Here is a 16,598-nt window from a genome sequence, read left to right as displayed (position 1 = left end):
CGCACCCGGGCCGTGCGTTATTTATTTATGAATTTTTCGGGTTTACGAAAAAAAATACAAATAAAAAATTATTTCTTTATTTCTCCCCTTCTCCATCCAGACGCTGCACTTTGAAAAGAGACAAACGTCGGAAAAAGACTGTTTTTCCAGCAGCAGAGTTTCATTGGTTTTGGATCCATTTCACTGGGGAACGAATGGAAGAAGGTTCCCAGCAAGTCAGTAGGATGGATGGATGGAGGGAGGGAGGGAGGGAGGGAGGGAGGGAGGCAGGCAGGCAGGCAGGCTGGCTGGCTGGCAGGCAGAGAAGTGGACACTGCCCTTGGCTTCTCTGAGCAAGAAGAAAAATACAGAGTCCTTTTCCTTCTCTGCCCGCCCCGCCCGTCCCCGAACGGCCACGAACGGCCAAGCCTTATCTATAGGCCTTAGGCTGCAGGGGAGTAGTGTCCCCGGCAAGCGAGGGCGAGGGGCCAGGTGCCGTCCATTTCCGGTCCGGGAGCTGTCCAGGGCATCCTGGGCTGCTTCCCAGCATCCCCTGGCTGCCAGGCTTTCTGGCCAGCCGGCTGGAAGCAGTGCGCAGGAAGGGGCGGGGCATGCAAATACTAGAAAGAGGACAACGTGGGTATGCTAAGTGACGCCTAATGAGGCGACAGCCCAGGAGGACTCTGGGAGCCGGGAGAAGGCCTGTGGCCGGGACCTCCTTTCCACCGGCACATGATGAACTCTTGCTGGGAGTCTGAAAAAGAGGCGAAAGGGCGTCCAGCGACGGTGCAAGGGAAGACCCCGGTCCGGGTCAGCCAGGTGGATTTCTTCGGGAGGCGTTAATTCTGGCACCATTCTGGTTATCGCTTCTCGGCCTTTTGGCTAAGATCAAGTGTAGTATCTGTTCTTATCAGTTTAATATCTGATACGTCCTCTATCTGGGGACCATATATTAAATTGATTTTTGGAACAGGGAGATGGAATAGGAGCTTGCTCTGTCCACTCCACGCATCAACCTGGTATTGCAGTACCTCCAGGAATGGTGCACTTCCCCACCCGGGGAAAACAACAATGCTGTTGAAAAATAGACGAGAAAACGAGAGTAGCGCTCCACTACCAAACCCTGTAAAGTGGCGCTATTGTGTTTGCGTGTGAATAAAAGCAAACTGGTCACCGTGTCTTGCCTTATTTATGTATTTATTTGACTTATTTGCCGCACCCGGGCCGTGCGTTATTTATTTATGAATTTTTCGGGTTTACGAAAAAAAATACAAATAAAAAATTATTTCTTTATTTCTCCCCTTCTCCATCCAGACGCTGCACTTTGAAAAGAGATAAACGTCGGAAAAAGACTGTTTTTCCAGCAGCAGAGTTTCATTGGTTTTGGATCCATTTCACTGGGGAACGAATGGAAGAAGGTTCCCAGCAAGTCAGTAGGATGGATGGATGGAGGGAGGGAGGGAGGGAGGGAGGGAGGGAGGGAGGCAGGCAGGCAGGCTGGCTGGCTGGCAGGCAGAGAAGTGGACACTGCCCTTGGCTTCTCTGAGCAAGAAGAAAAATACAGAGTCCTTTTCCTTCTCTGCCCGCCCCGCCCGTCCCCGAACGGCCACGAACGGCCAAGCCTTATCTATAGGCCTTAGGCTGCAGGGGAGTAGTGTCCCCGGCAAGCGAGGGCGAGGGGCCAGGTGCCGTCCATTTCCGGTCCGGGAGCTGTCCAGGGCATCCTGGGCTGCTTCCCAGCATCCCCTGGCTGCCAGGCTTTCTGGCCAGCCGGCTGGAAGCAGTGCGCAGGAAGGGGCGGGGCATGCAAATACTAGAAAGAGGACAACGTGGGTATGCTAAGTGACGCCTAATGAGGCGACAGCCCAGGAGGACTCTGGGAGCCGGGAGAAGGCCTGTGGCCGGGACCTCCTTTCCACCGGCACATGATGAACTCTTGCTGGGAGTCTGAAAAAGAGGCGAAAGGGCGTCCAGCGACGGTGCAAGGGAAGACCCCGGTCCGGGTCAGCCAGGTGGATTTCTTCGGGAGGCGTTAATTCTGGCACCATTCTGGTTATCGCTTCTCGGCCTTTTGGCTAAGATCAAGTGTAGTATCTGTTCTTATCAGTTTAATATCTGATACGTCCTCTATCTGGGGACCATATATTAAATTGATTTTTGGAACAGGGAGATGGAATAGGAGCTTGCTCTGTCCACTCCACGCATCAACCTGGTATTGCAGTACCTCCAGGAATGGTGCACTTCCCCACCCGGGGAAAACAACAATGCTGTTGAAAAATAGACGAGAAAACGAGAGTAGCGCTCCACTACCAAACCCTGTAAAGTGGCGCTATTGTGTTTGCGTGTGAATAAAAGCAAACTGGTCACCGTGTCTTGCCTTATTTATGTATTTATTTGACTTATTTGCCGCACCCGGGCCGTGCGTTATTTATTTATGAATTTTTCGGGTTTACGAAAAAAAATACAAATAAAAAATTATTTCTTTATTTCTCCCCTTCTCCATCCAGACGCTGCACTTTGAAAAGAGATAAACGTCGGAAAAAGACTGTTTTTCCAGCAGCAGAGTTTCATTGGTTTTGGATCCATTTCACTGGGGAACGAATGGAAGAAGGTTCCCAGCAAGTCAGTAGGATGGATGGATGGAGGGAGGGAGGGAGGGAGGGAGGGAGGGAGGCAGGCAGGCAGGCTGGCTGGCTGGCAGGCAGAGAAGTGGACACTGCCCTTGGCTTCTCTGAGCAAGAAGAAAAATACAGAGTCCTTTTCCTTCTCTGCCCGCCCCGCCCGTCCCCGAACGGCCACGAACGGCCAAGCCTTATCTATAGGCCTTAGGCTGCAGGGGAGTAGTGTCCCCGGCAAGCGAGGGCGAGGGGCCAGGTGCCGTCCATTTCCGGTCCGGGAGCTGTCCAGGGCATCCTGGGCTGCTTCCCAGCATCCCCTGGCTGCCAGGCTTTCTGGCCAGCCGGCTGGAAGCAGTGCGCAGGAAGGGGCGGGGCATGCAAATACTAGAAAGAGGACAACGTGGGTATGCTAAGTGACGCCTAATGAGGCGACAGCCCAGGAGGACTCTGGGAGCCGGGAGAAGGCCTGTGGCCGGGACCTCCTTTCCACCGGCACATGATGAACTCTTGCTGGGAGTCTGAAAAAGAGGCGAAAGGGCGTCCAGCGACGGTGCAAGGGAAGACCCCGGTCCGGGTCAGCCAGGTGGATTTCTTCGGGAGGCGTTAATTCTGGCACCATTCTGGTTATCGCTTCTCGGCCTTTTGGCTAAGATCAAGTGTAGTATCTGTTCTTATCAGTTTAATATCTGATACGTCCTCTATCTGGGGACCATATATTAAATTGATTTTTGGAACAGGGAGATGGAATAGGAGCTTGCTCTGTCCACTCCACGCATCAACCTGGTATTGCAGTACCTCCAGGAATGGTGCACTTCCCCACCCGGGGAAAACAACAATGCTGTTGAAAAATAGACGAGAAAACGAGAGTAGCGCTCCACTACCAAACCCTGTAAAGTGGCGCTATTGTGTTTGCGTGTGAATAAAAGCAAACTGGTCACCGTGTCTTGCCTTATTTATGTATTTATTTGACTTATTTGCCGCACCCGGGCCGTGCGTTATTTATTTATGAATTTTTCGGGTTTACGAAAAAAAATACAAATAAAAAATTATTTCTTTATTTCTCCCCTTCTCCATCCAGACGCTGCACTTTGAAAAGAGATAAACGTCGGAAAAAGACTGTTTTTCCAGCAGCAGAGTTTCATTGGTTTTGGATCCATTTCACTGGGGAACGAATGGAAGAAGGTTCCCAGCAAGTCAGTAGGATGGATGGATGGAGGGAGGGAGGGAGGGAGGGAGGGAGGGAGGGAGGCAGGCAGGCAGGCTGGCTGGCTGGCAGGCAGAGAAGTGGACACTGCCCTTGGCTTCTCTGAGCAAGAAGAAAAATACAGAGTCCTTTTCCTTCTCTGCCCGCCCCGCCCGTCCCCGAACGGCCACGAACGGCCAAGCCTTATCTATAGGCCTTAGGCTGCAGGGGAGTAGTGTCCCCGGCAAGCGAGGGCGAGGGGCCAGGTGCCGTCCATTTCCGGTCCGGGAGCTGTCCAGGGCATCCTGGGCTGCTTCCCAGCATCCCCTGGCTGCCAGGCTTTCTGGCCAGCCGGCTGGAAGCAGTGCGCAGGAAGGGGCGGGGCATGCAAATACTAGAAAGAGGACAACGTGGGTATGCTAAGTGACGCCTAATGAGGCGACAGCCCAGGAGGACTCTGGGAGCCGGGAGAAGGCCTGTGGCCGGGACCTCCTTTCCACCGGCACATGATGAACTCTTGTGGGAGTCTGAAAAAGAGGCGAAAGGGCGTCCAGCGACGGTGCAAGGGAAGACCCCGGTCCGGGTCAGCCAGGTGGATTTCTTCGGGAGGCGTTAATTCTGGCACCATTCTGGTTATCGCTTCTCGGCCTTTTGGCTAAGATCAAGTGTAGTATCTGTTCTTATCAGTTTAATATCTGATACGTCCTCTATCTGGGGACCATATATTAAATTGATTTTTGGAACAGGGAGATGGAATAGGAGCTTGCTCTGTCCACTCCACGCATCAACCTGGTATTGCAGTACCTCCAGGAATGGTGCACTTCCCCACCCGGGGAAAACAATGCTGTTGAAAAATAGACGAGAAAACGAGAGTAGCGCTCCACTACCAAACCCTGTAAAGTGGCGCTATTGTGTTTGCGTGTGAATAAAAGCAAACTGGTCACCGTGTCTTGCCTTATTTATGTATTTATTTGACTTATTTGCCGCACCCGGGCCGTGCGTTATTTATTTATGAATTTTTCGGGTTTACGAAAAAAAATACAAATAAAAAATTATTTCTTTATTTCTCCCCTTCTCCATCCAGACGCTGCACTTTGAAAAGAGACAAACGTCGGAAAAAGACTGTTTTTCCAGCAGCAGAGTTTCATTGGTTTTGGATCCATTTCACTGGGGAACGAATGGAAGAAGGTTCCCAGCAAGTCAGTAGGATGGATGGAGGGAGGGAGGCAGGGAGGGAGGGAGGGAGGGAGGGAGGCAGGCAGGCAGGCAGGCTGGCTGGCTGGCAGAGAAGTGGACACTGCCCTTGGCTTCTCTGAGCAAGAAGAAAAATACAGAGTCCTTTTCCTTCTCTGCCCGCCCCGCCCGTCCCCGAACGGCCACGAACGGCCAAGCCTTATCTATAGGCCTTAGGCTGCAGGGGAGTAGTGTCCCCGGCAAGCGAGGGCGAGGGGCCAGGTGCCGTCCATTTCCGGTCCGGGAGCTGTCCAGGGCATCCTGGGCTGCTTCCCAGCATCCCCTGGCTGCCAGGCTTTCTGGCCACCGGCTGGAAGCAGTGCGCAGGAAGGGGCGGGGCATGCAAATACTAGAAAGAGGACAACGTGGGTATGCTAAGTGACGCCTAATGAGGCGACAGCCCAGGAGGACTCTGGGAGCCGGGAGAAGGCCTGTGGCCGGGACCTCCTTTCCACCGGCACATGATGAACTCTTGCTGGGAGTCTGAAAAAGAGGCGAAAGGGCGTCCAGCGACGGTGCAAGGGAAGACCCCGGTCCGGGTCAGCCAGGTGGATTTCTTCGGGAGGCGTTAATTCTGGCACCATTCTGGTTATCGCTTCTCGGCCTTTTGGCTAAGATCAAGTGTAGTATCTGTTCTTATCAGTTTAATATCTGATACGTCCTCTATCTGGGGACCATATATTAAATTGATTTTTGGAACAGGGAGATGGAATAGGAGCTTGCTCTGTCCACTCCACGCATCAACCTGGTATTGCAGTACCTCCAGGAATGGTGCACTTCCCCACCCGGGGAAAACAACAATGCTGTTGAAAAATAGACGAGAAAACGAGAGTAGCGCTCCACTACCAAACCCTGTAAAGTGGCGCTATTGTGTTTGCGTGTGAATAAAAGCAAACTGGTCACCGTGTCTTGCCTTATTTATGTATTTATTTGACTTATTTGCCGCACCCGGGCCGTGCGTTATTTATTTATGAATTTTTCGGGTTTACGAAAAAAAATACAAATAAAAAATTATTTCTTTATTTCTCCCCTTCTCCATCCAGACGCTGCACTTTGAAAAGAGATAAACGTCGGAAAAAGACTGTTTTTCCAGCAGCAGAGTTTCATTGGTTTTGGATCCATTTCACTGGGGAACGAATGGAAGAAGGTTCCCAGCAAGTCAGTAGGATGGATGGATGGAGGGAGGGAGGGAGGGAGGGAGGGAGGGAGGGAGGCAGGCAGGCAGGCTGGCTGGCTGGCAGGCAGAGAAGTGGACACTGCCCTTGGCTTCTCTGAGCAAGAAGAAAAATACAGAGTCCTTTTCCTTCTCTGCCCGCCCCGCCCGTCCCCGAACGGCCACGAACGGCCAAGCCTTATCTATAGGCCTTAGGCTGCAGGGGAGTAGTGTCCCCGGCAAGCGAGGGCGAGGGGCCAGGTGCCGTCCATTTCCGGTCCGGGAGCTGTCCAGGGCATCCTGGGCTGCTTCCCAGCATCCCCTGGCTGCCAGGCTTTCTGGCCAGCCGGCTGGAAGCAGTGCGCAGGAAGGGGCGGGGCATGCAAATACTAGAAAGAGGACAACGTGGGTATGCTAAGTGACGCCTAATGAGGCGACAGCCCAGGAGGACTCTGGGAGCCGGGAGAAGGCCTGTGGCCGGGACCTCCTTTCCACCGGCACATGATGAACTCTTGCTGGGAGTCTGAAAAAGAGGCGAAAGGGCGTCCAGCGACGGTGCAAGGGAAGACCCCGGTCCGGGTCAGCCAGGTGGATTTCTTCGGGAGGCGTTAATTCTGGCACCATTCTGGTTATCGCTTCTCGGCCTTTTGGCTAAGATCAAGTGTAGTATCTGTTCTTATCAGTTTAATATCTGATACGTCCTCTATCTGGGGACCATATATTAAATTGATTTTTGGAACAGGGAGATGGAATAGGAGCTTGCTCTGTCCACTCCACGCATCAACCTGGTATTGCAGTACCTCCAGGAATGGTGCACTTCCCCACCCGGGGAAAACAATGCTGTTGAAAAATAGACGAGAAAACGAGAGTAGCGCTCCACTACCAAACCCTGTAAAGTGGCGCTATTGTGTTTGCGTGTGAATAAAAGCAAACTGGTCACCGTGTCTTGCCTTATTTATGTATTTATTTGACTTATTTGCCGCACCCGGGCCGTGCGTTATTTATTTATGAATTTTTCGGGTTTACGAAAAAAAATACAAATAAAAAATTATTTCTTTATTTCTCCCCTTCTCCATCCAGACGCTGCACTTTGAAAAGAGACAAACGTCGGAAAAAGACTGTTTTTCCAGCAGCAGAGTTTCATTGGTTTTGGATCCATTTCACTGGGGAACGAATGGAAGAAGGTTCCCAGCAAGTCAGTAGGATGGATGGAGGGAGGGAGGCAGGGAGGGAGGGAGGGAGGGAGGGAGGCAGGCAGGCAGGCAGGCTGGCTGGCTGGCAGAGAAGTGGACACTGCCCTTGGCTTCTCTGAGCAAGAAGAAAAATACAGAGTCCTTTTCCTTCTCTGCCCGCCCCGCCCGTCCCCGAACGGCCACGAACGGCCAAGCCTTATCTATAGGCCTTAGGCTGCAGGGGAGTAGTGTCCCCGGCAAGCGAGGGCGAGGGGCCAGGTGCCGTCCATTTCCGGTCCGGGAGCTGTCCAGGGCATCCTGGGCTGCTTCCCAGCATCCCCTGGCTGCCAGGCTTTCTGGCCAGCCGGCTGGAAGCAGTGCGCAGGAAGGGGCGGGGCATGCAAATACTAGAAAGAGGACAACGTGGGTATGCTAAGTGACGCCTAATGAGGCGACAGCCCAGGAGGACTCTGGGAGCCGGGAGAAGGCCTGTGGCCGGGACCTCCTTTCCACCGGCACATGATGAACTCTTGCTGGGAGTCTGAAAAAGAGGCGAAAGGGCGTCCAGCGACGGTGCAAGGGAAGACCCCGGTCCGGGTCAGCCAGGTGGATTTCTTCGGGAGGCGTTAATTCTGGCACCATTCTGGTTATCGCTTCTCGGCCTTTTGGCTAAGATCAAGTGTAGTATCTGTTCTTATCAGTTTAATATCTGATACGTCCTCTATCTGGGGACCATATATTAAATTGATTTTTGGAACAGGGAGATGGAATAGGAGCTTGCTCTGTCCACTCCACGCATCAACCTGGTATTGCAGTACCTCCAGGAATGGTGCACTTCCCCACCCGGGGAAAACAACAATGCTGTTGAAAAATAGACGAGAAAACGAGAGTAGCGCTCCACTACCAAACCCTGTAAAGTGGCGCTATTGTGTTTGCGTGTGAATAAAAGCAAACTGGTCACCGTGTCTTGCCTTATTTATGTATTTATTTGACTTATTTGCCGCACCCGGGCCGTGCGTTATTTATTTATGAATTTTTCGGGTTTACGAAAAAAAATACAAATAAAAAATTATTTCTTTATTTCTCCCCTTCTCCATCCAGACGCTGCACTTTGAAAAGAGATAAACGTCGGAAAAAGACTGTTTTTCCAGCAGCAGAGTTTCATTGGTTTTGGATCCATTTCACTGGGGAACGAATGGAAGAAGGTTCCCAGCAAGTCAGTAGGATGGATGGATGGAGGGAGGGAGGGAGGGAGGGAGGGAGGGAGGCAGGCAGGCAGGCTGGCTGGCTGGCAGGCAGAGAAGTGGACACTGCCCTTGGCTTCTCTGAGCAAGAAGAAAAATACAGAGTCCTTTTCCTTCTCTGCCCGCCCCGCCCGTCCCCGAACGGCCACGAACGGCCAAGCCTTATCTATAGGCCTTAGGCTGCAGGGGAGTAGTGTCCCCGGCAAGCGAGGGCGAGGGGCCAGGTGCCGTCCATTTCCGGTCCGGGAGCTGTCCAGGGCATCCTGGGCTGCTTCCCAGCATCCCCTGGCTGCCAGGCTTTCTGGCCAGCCGGCTGGAAGCAGTGCGCAGGAAGGGGCGGGGCATGCAAATACTAGAAAGAGGACAACGTGGGTATGCTAAGTGACGCCTAATGAGGCGACAGCCCAGGAGGACTCTGGGAGCCGGGAGAAGGCCTGTGGCCGGGACCTCCTTTCCACCGGCACATGATGAACTCTTGCTGGGAGTCTGAAAAAGAGGCGAAAGGGCGTCCAGCGACGGTGCAAGGGAAGACCCCGGTCCGGGTCAGCCAGGTGGATTTCTTCGGGAGGCGTTAATTCTGGCACCATTCTGGTTATCGCTTCTCGGCCTTTTGGCTAAGATCAAGTGTAGTATCTGTTCTTATCAGTTTAATATCTGATACGTCCTCTATCTGGGGACCATATATTAAATTGATTTTTGGAACAGGGAGATGGAATAGGAGCTTGCTCTGTCCACTCCACGCATCAACCTGGTATTGCAGTACCTCCAGGAATGGTGCACTTCCCCACCCGGGGAAAACAACAATGCTGTTGAAAAATAGACGAGAAAACGAGAGTAGCGCTCCACTACCAAACCCTGTAAAGTGGCGCTATTGTGTTTGCGTGTGAATAAAAGCAAACTGGTCACCGTGTCTTGCCTTATTTATGTATTTATTTGACTTATTTGCCGCACCCGGGCCGTGCGTTATTTATTTATGAATTTTTCGGGTTTACGAAAAAAAATACAAATAAAAAATTATTTCTTTATTTCTCCCCTTCTCCATCCAGACGCTGCACTTTGAAAAGAGATAAACGTCGGAAAAAGACTGTTTTTCCAGCAGCAGAGTTTCATTGGTTTTGGATCCATTTCACTGGGGAACGAATGGAAGAAGGTTCCCAGCAAGTCAGTAGGATGGATGGATGGAGGGAGGGAGGGAGGGAGGGAGGGAGGGAGGCAGGCAGGCAGGCTGGCTGGCTGGCAGGCAGAGAAGTGGACACTGCCCTTGGCTTCTCTGAGCAAGAAGAAAAATACAGAGTCCTTTTCCTTCTCTGCCCGCCCCGCCCGTCCCCGAACGGCCACGAACGGCCAAGCCTTATCTATAGGCCTTAGGCTGCAGGGGAGTAGTGTCCCCGGCAAGCGAGGGCGAGGGGCCAGGTGCCGTCCATTTCCGGTCCGGGAGCTGTCCAGGGCATCCTGGGCTGCTTCCCAGCATCCCCTGGCTGCCAGGCTTTCTGGCCAGCCGGCTGGAAGCAGTGCGCAGGAAGGGGCGGGGCATGCAAATACTAGAAAGAGGACAACGTGGGTATGCTAAGTGACGCCTAATGAGGCGACAGCCCAGGAGGACTCTGGGAGCCGGGAGAAGGCCTGTGGCCGGGACCTCCTTTCCACCGGCACATGATGAACTCTTGCTGGGAGTCTGAAAAAGAGGCGAAAGGGCGTCCAGCGACGGTGCAAGGGAAGACCCCGGTCCGGGTCAGCCAGGTGGATTTCTTCGGGAGGCGTTAATTCTGGCACCATTCTGGTTATCGCTTCTCGGCCTTTTGGCTAAGATCAAGTGTAGTATCTGTTCTTATCAGTTTAATATCTGATACGTCCTCTATCTGGGGACCATATATTAAATTGATTTTTGGAACAGGGAGATGGAATAGGAGCTTGCTCTGTCCACTCCACGCATCAACCTGGTATTGCAGTACCTCCAGGAATGGTGCACTTCCCCACCCGGGGAAAACAACAATGCTGTTGAAAAATAGACGAGAAAACGAGAGTAGCGCTCCACTACCAAACCCTGTAAAGTGGCGCTATTGTGTTTGCGTGTGAATAAAAGCAAACTGGTCACCGTGTCTTGCCTTATTTATGTATTTATTTGACTTATTTGCCGCACCCGGGCCGTGCGTTATTTATTTATGAATTTTTCGGGTTTACGAAAAAAAATACAAATAAAAAATTATTTCTTTATTTCTCCCCTTCTCCATCCAGACGCTGCACTTTGAAAAGAGATAAACGTCGGAAAAAGACTGTTTTTCCAGCAGCAGAGTTTCATTGGTTTTGGATCCATTTCACTGGGGAACGAATGGAAGAAGGTTCCCAGCAAGTCAGTAGGATGGATGGATGGAGGGAGGGAGGGAGGGAGGGAGGGAGGGAGGCAGGCAGGCAGGCTGGCTGGCTGGCAGGCAGAGAAGTGGACACTGCCCTTGGCTTCTCTGAGCAAGAAGAAAAATACAGAGTCCTTTTCCTTCTCTGCCCGCCCCGCCCGTCCCCGAACGGCCACGAACGGCCAAGCCTTATCTATAGGCCTTAGGCTGCAGGGGAGTAGTGTCCCCGGCAAGCGAGGGCGAGGGGCCAGGTGCCGTCCATTTCCGGTCCGGGAGCTGTCCAGGGCATCCTGGGCTGCTTCCCAGCATCCCCTGGCTGCCAGGCTTTCTGGCCAGCCGGCTGGAAGCAGTGCGCAGGAAGGGGCGGGGCATGCAAATACTAGAAAGAGGACAACGTGGGTATGCTAAGTGACGCCTAATGAGGCGACAGCCCAGGAGGACTCTGGGAGCCGGGAGAAGGCCTGTGGCCGGGACCTCCTTTCCACCGGCACATGATGAACTCTTGCTGGGAGTCTGAAAAAGAGGCGAAAGGGCGTCCAGCGACGGTGCAAGGGAAGACCCCGGTCCGGGTCAGCCAGGTGGATTTCTTCGGGAGGCGTTAATTCTGGCACCATTCTGGTTATCGCTTCTCGGCCTTTTGGCTAAGATCAAGTGTAGTATCTGTTCTTATCAGTTTAATATCTGATACGTCCTCTATCTGGGGACCATATATTAAATTGATTTTTGGAACAGGGAGATGGAATAGGAGCTTGCTCTGTCCACTCCACGCATCAACCTGGTATTGCAGTACCTCCAGGAATGGTGCACTTCCCCACCCGGGGAAAACAATGCTGTTGAAAAATAGACGAGAAAACGAGAGTAGCGCTCCACTACCAAACCCTGTAAAGTGGCGCTATTGTGTTTGCGTGTGAATAAAAGCAAACTGGTCACCGTGTCTTGCCTTATTTATGTATTTATTTGACTTATTTGCCGCACCCGGGCCGTGCGTTATTTATTTATGAATTTTTCGGGTTTACGAAAAAAAATACAAATAAAAAATTATTTCTTTATTTCTCCCCTTCTCCATCCAGACGCTGCACTTTGAAAAGAGACAAACGTCGGAAAAAGACTGTTTTTCCAGCAGCAGAGTTTCATTGGTTTTGGATCCATTTCACTGGGGAACGAATGGAAGAAGGTTCCCAGCAAGTCAGTAGGATGGATGGAGGGAGGGAGGGAGGGAGGGAGGGAGGGAGGGAGGGAGGGAGGCAGGCAGGCAGGCAGGCTGGCTGGCTGGCAGGCAGAGAAGTGGACACTGCCCTTGGCTTCTCTGAGCAAGAAGAAAAATACAGAGTCCTTTTCCTTCTCTGCCCGCCCCGCCCGTCCCCGAACGGCCACGAACGGCCAAGCCTTATCTATAGGCCTTAGGCTGCAGGGGAGTAGTGTCCCCGGCAAGCGAGGGCGAGGGGCCAGGTGCCGTCCATTTCCGGTCCGGGAGCTGTCCAGGGCATCCTGGGCTGCTTCCCAGCATCCCCTGGCTGCCAGGCTTTCTGGCCAGCCGGCTGGAAGCAGTGCGCAGGAAGGGGCGGGGCATGCAAATACTAGAAAGAGGACAACGTGGGTATGCTAAGTGACGCCTAATGAGGCGACAGCCCAGGAGGACTCTGGGAGCCGGGAGAAGGCCTGTGGCCGGGACCTCCTTTCCACCGGCACATGATGAACTCTTGTGGGAGTCTGAAAAAGAGGCGAAAGGGCGTCCAGCGACGGTGCAAGGGAAGACCCCGGTCCGGGTCAGCCAGGTGGATTTCTTCGGGAGGCGTTAATTCTGGCACCATTCTGGTTATCGCTTCTCGGCCTTTTGGCTAAGATCAAGTGTAGTATCTGTTCTTATCAGTTTAATATCTGATACGTCCTCTATCTGGGGACCATATATTAAATTGATTTTTGGAACAGGGAGATGGAATAGGAGCTTGCTCTGTCCACTCCACGCATCAACCTGGTATTGCAGTACCTCCAGGAATGGTGCACTTCCCCACCCGGGGAAAACAATGCTGTTGAAAAATAGACGAGAAAACGAGAGTAGCGCTCCACTACCAAACCCTGTAAAGTGGCGCTATTGTGTTTGCGTGTGAATAAAAGCAAACTGGTCACCGTGTCTTGCCTTATTTATGTATTTATTTGACTTATTTGCCGCACCCGGGCCGTGCGTTATTTATTTATGAATTTTTCGGGTTTACGAAAAAAAATACAAATAAAAAATTATTTCTTTATTTCTCCCCTTCTCCATCCAGACGCTGCACTTTGAAAAGAGACAAACGTCGGAAAAAGACTGTTTTTCCAGCAGCAGAGTTTCATTGGTTTTGGATCCATTTCACTGGGGAACGAATGGAAGAAGGTTCCCAGCAAGTCAGTAGGATGGATGGAGGGAGGGAGGCAGGGAGGGAGGGAGGGAGGCAGGCAGGCAGGCAGGCTGGCTGGCTGGCAGAGAAGTGGACACTGCCCTTGGCTTCTCTGAGCAAGAAGAAAAATACAGAGTCCTTTTCCTTCTCTGCCCGCCCCGCCCGTCCCCGAACGGCCACGAACGGCCAAGCCTTATCTATAGGCCTTAGGCTGCAGGGGAGTAGTGTCCCCGGCAAGCGAGGGCGAGGGGCCAGGTGCCGTCCATTTCCGGTCCGGGAGCTGTCCAGGGCATCCTGGGCTGCTTCCCAGCATCCCCTGGCTGCCAGGCTTTCTGGCCAGCCGGCTGGAAGCAGTGCGCAGGAAGGGGCGGGGCATGCAAATACTAGAAAGAGGACAACGTGGGTATGCTAAGTGACGCCTAATGAGGCGACAGCCCAGGAGGACTCTGGGAGCCGGGAGAAGGCCTGTGGCCGGGACCTCCTTTCCACCGGCACATGATGAACTCTTGTGGGAGTCTGAAAAAGAGGCGAAAGGGCGTCCAGCGACGGTGCAAGGGAAGACCCCGGTCCGGGTCAGCCAGGTGGATTTCTTCGGGAGGCGTTAATTCTGGCACCATTCTGGTTATCGCTTCTCGGCCTTTTGGCTAAGATCAAGTGTAGTATCTGTTCTTATCAGTTTAATATCTGATACGTCCTCTATCTGGGGACCATATATTAAATTGATTTTTGGAACAGGGAGATGGAATAGGAGCTTGCTCTGTCCACTCCACGCATCAACCTGGTATTGCAGTACCTCCAGGAATGGTGCACTTCCCCACCCGGGGAAAACAATGCTGTTGAAAAATAGACGAGAAAACGAGAGTAGCGCTCCACTACCAAACCCTGTAAAGTGGCGCTATTGTGTTTGCGTGTGAATAAAAGCAAACTGGTCACCGTGTCTTGCCTTATTTATGTATTTATTTGACTTATTTGCCGCACCCGGGCCGTGCGTTATTTATTTATGAATTTTTCGGGTTTACGAAAAAAAATACAAATAAAAAATTATTTCTTTATTTCTCCCCTTCTCCATCCAGACGCTGCACTTTGAAAAGAGACAAACGTCGGAAAAAGACTGTTTTTCCAGCAGCAGAGTTTCATTGGTTTTGGATCCATTTCACTGGGGAACGAATGGAAGAAGGTTCCCAGCAAGTCAGTAGGATGGATGGAGGGAGGGAGGCAGGGAGGGAGGGAGGGAGGGAGGGAGGCAGGCAGGCAGGCAGGCTGGCTGGCTGGCAGAGAAGTGGACACTGCCCTTGGCTTCTCTGAGCAAGAAGAAAAATACAGAGTCCTTTTCCTTCTCTGCCCGCCCCGCCCGTCCCCGAACGGCCACGAACGGCCAAGCCTTATCTATAGGCCTTAGGCTGCAGGGGAGTAGTGTCCCCGGCAAGCGAGGGCGAGGGGCCAGGTGCCGTCCATTTCCGGTCCGGGAGCTGTCCAGGGCATCCTGGGCTGCTTCCCAGCATCCCCTGGCTGCCAGGCTTTCTGGCCAGCCGGCTGGAAGCAGTGCGCAGGAAGGGGCGGGGCATGCAAATACTAGAAAGAGGACAACGTGGGTATGCTAAGTGACGCCTAATGAGGCGACAGCCCAGGAGGACTCTGGGAGCCGGGAGAAGGCCTGTGGCCGGGACCTCCTTTCCACCGGCACATGATGAACTCTTGTGGGAGTCTGAAAAAGAGGCGAAAGGGCGTCCAGCGACGGTGCAAGGGAAGACCCCGGTCCGGGTCAGCCAGGTGGATTTCTTCGGGAGGCGTTAATTCTGGCACCATTCTGGTTATCGCTTCTCGGCCTTTTGGCTAAGATCAAGTGTAGTATCTGTTCTTATCAGTTTAATATCTGATACGTCCTCTATCTGGGGACCATATATTAAATTGATTTTTGGAACAGGGAGATGGAATAGGAGCTTGCTCTGTCCACTCCACGCATCAACCTGGTATTGCAGTACCTCCAGGAATGGTGCACTTCCCCACCCGGGGAAAACAACAATGCTGTTGAAAAATAGACGAGAAAACGAGAGTAGCGCTCCACTACCAAACCCTGTAAAGTGGCGCTATTGTGTTTGCGTGTGAATAAAAGCAAACTGGTCACCGTGTCTTGCCTTATTTATGTATTTATTTGACTTATTTGCCGCACCCGGGCCGTGCGTTATTTATTTATGAATTTTTCGGGTTTACGAAAAAAAATACAAATAAAAAATTATTTCTTTATTTCTCCCCTTCTCCATCCAGACGCTGCACTTTGAAAAGAGATAAACGTCGGAAAAAGACTGTTTTTCCAGCAGCAGAGTTTCATTGGTTTTGGATCCATTTCACTGGGGAACGAATGGAAGAAGGTTCCCAGCAAGTCAGTAGGATGGATGGATGGAGGGAGGGAGGGAGGGAGGGAGGGAGGGAGGCAGGCAGGCAGGCTGGCTGGCTGGCAGGCAGAGAAGTGGACACTGCCCTTGGCTTCTCTGAGCAAGAAGAAAAATACAGAGTCCTTTTCCTTCTCTGCCCGCCCCGCCCGTCCCCGAACGGCCACGAACGGCCAAGCCTTATCTATAGGCCTTAGGCTGCAGGGGAGTAGTGTCCCCGGCAAGCGAGGGCGAGGGGCCAGGTGCCGTCCATTTCCGGTCCGGGAGCTGTCCAGGGCATCCTGGGCTGCTTCCCAGCATCCCCTGGCTGCCAGGCTTTCTGGCCAGCCGGCTGGAAGCAGTGCGCAGGAAGGGGCGGGGCATGCAAATACTAGAAAGAGGACAACGTGGGTATGCTAAGTGACGCCTAATGAGGCGACAGCCCAGGAGGACTCTGGGAGCCGGGAGAAGGCCTGTGGCCGGGACCTCCTTTCCACCGGCACATGATGAACTCTTGCTGGGAGTCTGAAAAAGAGGCGAAAGGGCGTCCAGCGACGGTGCAAGGGAAGACCCCGGTCCGGGTCAGCCAGGTGGATTTCTTCGGGAGGCGTTAATTCTGGCACCATTCTGGTTATCGCTTCTCGGCCTTTTGGCTAAGATCAAGTGTAGTATCTGTTCTTATCAGTTTAATATCTGATACGTCCTCTATCTGGGGACCATATATTAAATTGATTTTTGGAACAGGGAGATGGAATAGGAGCTTGCTCTGTCCACTCCACGCATCAACCTGGTATTGCAGTACCTCCAGGAATGGTGCACTTCCCCACCCGGGGAAAACAACAATGCTGTTGAAAAATAGACGAGAAAACGAGAGTAGCGCTCCACTACCAAACCCTGTAAAGTGGCGCTATTGTGTTTGCG

General features: G+C 52.5%; 14 non-coding genes across 14 annotated transcripts; all 14 read left to right on the top strand.

The window, feature by feature from the left end:
- Positions 1-841: 841 nt before the first annotated feature.
- LOC144765692 (U2 spliceosomal RNA) lies at positions 842-1,032 on the top strand. Its single transcript, XR_013597562.1, has one exon. It is a non-coding gene; the product is annotated as a U2 spliceosomal RNA (small nuclear RNA).
- Positions 1,033-2,034: 1,002 nt separating this feature from the next.
- Positions 2,035-2,225, top strand: LOC144765691 (U2 spliceosomal RNA). The gene has a single exon (XR_013597561.1). It is a non-coding gene; the product is annotated as a U2 spliceosomal RNA (small nuclear RNA).
- A 998-nt stretch (positions 2,226-3,223) lies between these two features.
- Positions 3,224-3,414, top strand: LOC144765690 (U2 spliceosomal RNA). The gene has a single exon (XR_013597560.1). It is a non-coding gene; the product is annotated as a U2 spliceosomal RNA (small nuclear RNA).
- Positions 3,415-4,415: 1,001 nt separating this feature from the next.
- LOC144765689 (U2 spliceosomal RNA) lies at positions 4,416-4,606 on the top strand. The gene has a single exon (XR_013597559.1). It is a non-coding gene; the product is annotated as a U2 spliceosomal RNA (small nuclear RNA).
- Positions 4,607-5,604: 998 nt separating this feature from the next.
- On the top strand, positions 5,605-5,795 carry LOC144765688 (U2 spliceosomal RNA). Its single transcript, XR_013597558.1, has one exon. It is a non-coding gene; the product is annotated as a U2 spliceosomal RNA (small nuclear RNA).
- Positions 5,796-6,797: 1,002 nt separating this feature from the next.
- Positions 6,798-6,988, top strand: LOC144765687 (U2 spliceosomal RNA). Its single transcript, XR_013597557.1, has one exon. It is a non-coding gene; the product is annotated as a U2 spliceosomal RNA (small nuclear RNA).
- A 999-nt stretch (positions 6,989-7,987) lies between these two features.
- On the top strand, positions 7,988-8,178 carry LOC144765686 (U2 spliceosomal RNA). Its single transcript, XR_013597556.1, has one exon. It is a non-coding gene; the product is annotated as a U2 spliceosomal RNA (small nuclear RNA).
- Positions 8,179-9,176: 998 nt separating this feature from the next.
- On the top strand, positions 9,177-9,367 carry LOC144765685 (U2 spliceosomal RNA). The gene has a single exon (XR_013597555.1). It is a non-coding gene; the product is annotated as a U2 spliceosomal RNA (small nuclear RNA).
- A 998-nt stretch (positions 9,368-10,365) lies between these two features.
- On the top strand, positions 10,366-10,556 carry LOC144765684 (U2 spliceosomal RNA). The gene has a single exon (XR_013597554.1). It is a non-coding gene; the product is annotated as a U2 spliceosomal RNA (small nuclear RNA).
- A 998-nt stretch (positions 10,557-11,554) lies between these two features.
- Positions 11,555-11,745, top strand: LOC144765683 (U2 spliceosomal RNA). Its single transcript, XR_013597553.1, has one exon. It is a non-coding gene; the product is annotated as a U2 spliceosomal RNA (small nuclear RNA).
- A 1,006-nt stretch (positions 11,746-12,751) lies between these two features.
- LOC144765682 (U2 spliceosomal RNA) lies at positions 12,752-12,942 on the top strand. Its single transcript, XR_013597552.1, has one exon. It is a non-coding gene; the product is annotated as a U2 spliceosomal RNA (small nuclear RNA).
- Positions 12,943-13,932: 990 nt separating this feature from the next.
- LOC144765681 (U2 spliceosomal RNA) lies at positions 13,933-14,123 on the top strand. Its single transcript, XR_013597551.1, has one exon. It is a non-coding gene; the product is annotated as a U2 spliceosomal RNA (small nuclear RNA).
- A 998-nt stretch (positions 14,124-15,121) lies between these two features.
- On the top strand, positions 15,122-15,312 carry LOC144765680 (U2 spliceosomal RNA). Its single transcript, XR_013597550.1, has one exon. It is a non-coding gene; the product is annotated as a U2 spliceosomal RNA (small nuclear RNA).
- Positions 15,313-16,310: 998 nt separating this feature from the next.
- LOC144765679 (U2 spliceosomal RNA) lies at positions 16,311-16,501 on the top strand. The gene has a single exon (XR_013597549.1). It is a non-coding gene; the product is annotated as a U2 spliceosomal RNA (small nuclear RNA).
- Positions 16,502-16,598: the final 97 nt, after the last annotated feature.

This window comes from Lissotriton helveticus, chromosome 6 (genome assembly GCF_964261635.1).
Source record: "Lissotriton helveticus chromosome 6, aLisHel1.1, whole genome shotgun sequence".
Taxonomy (NCBI): Eukaryota; Metazoa; Chordata; class Amphibia; order Caudata; family Salamandridae; genus Lissotriton; species Lissotriton helveticus.
This window is presented reverse-complemented; position numbering and strand designations above follow the sequence as displayed.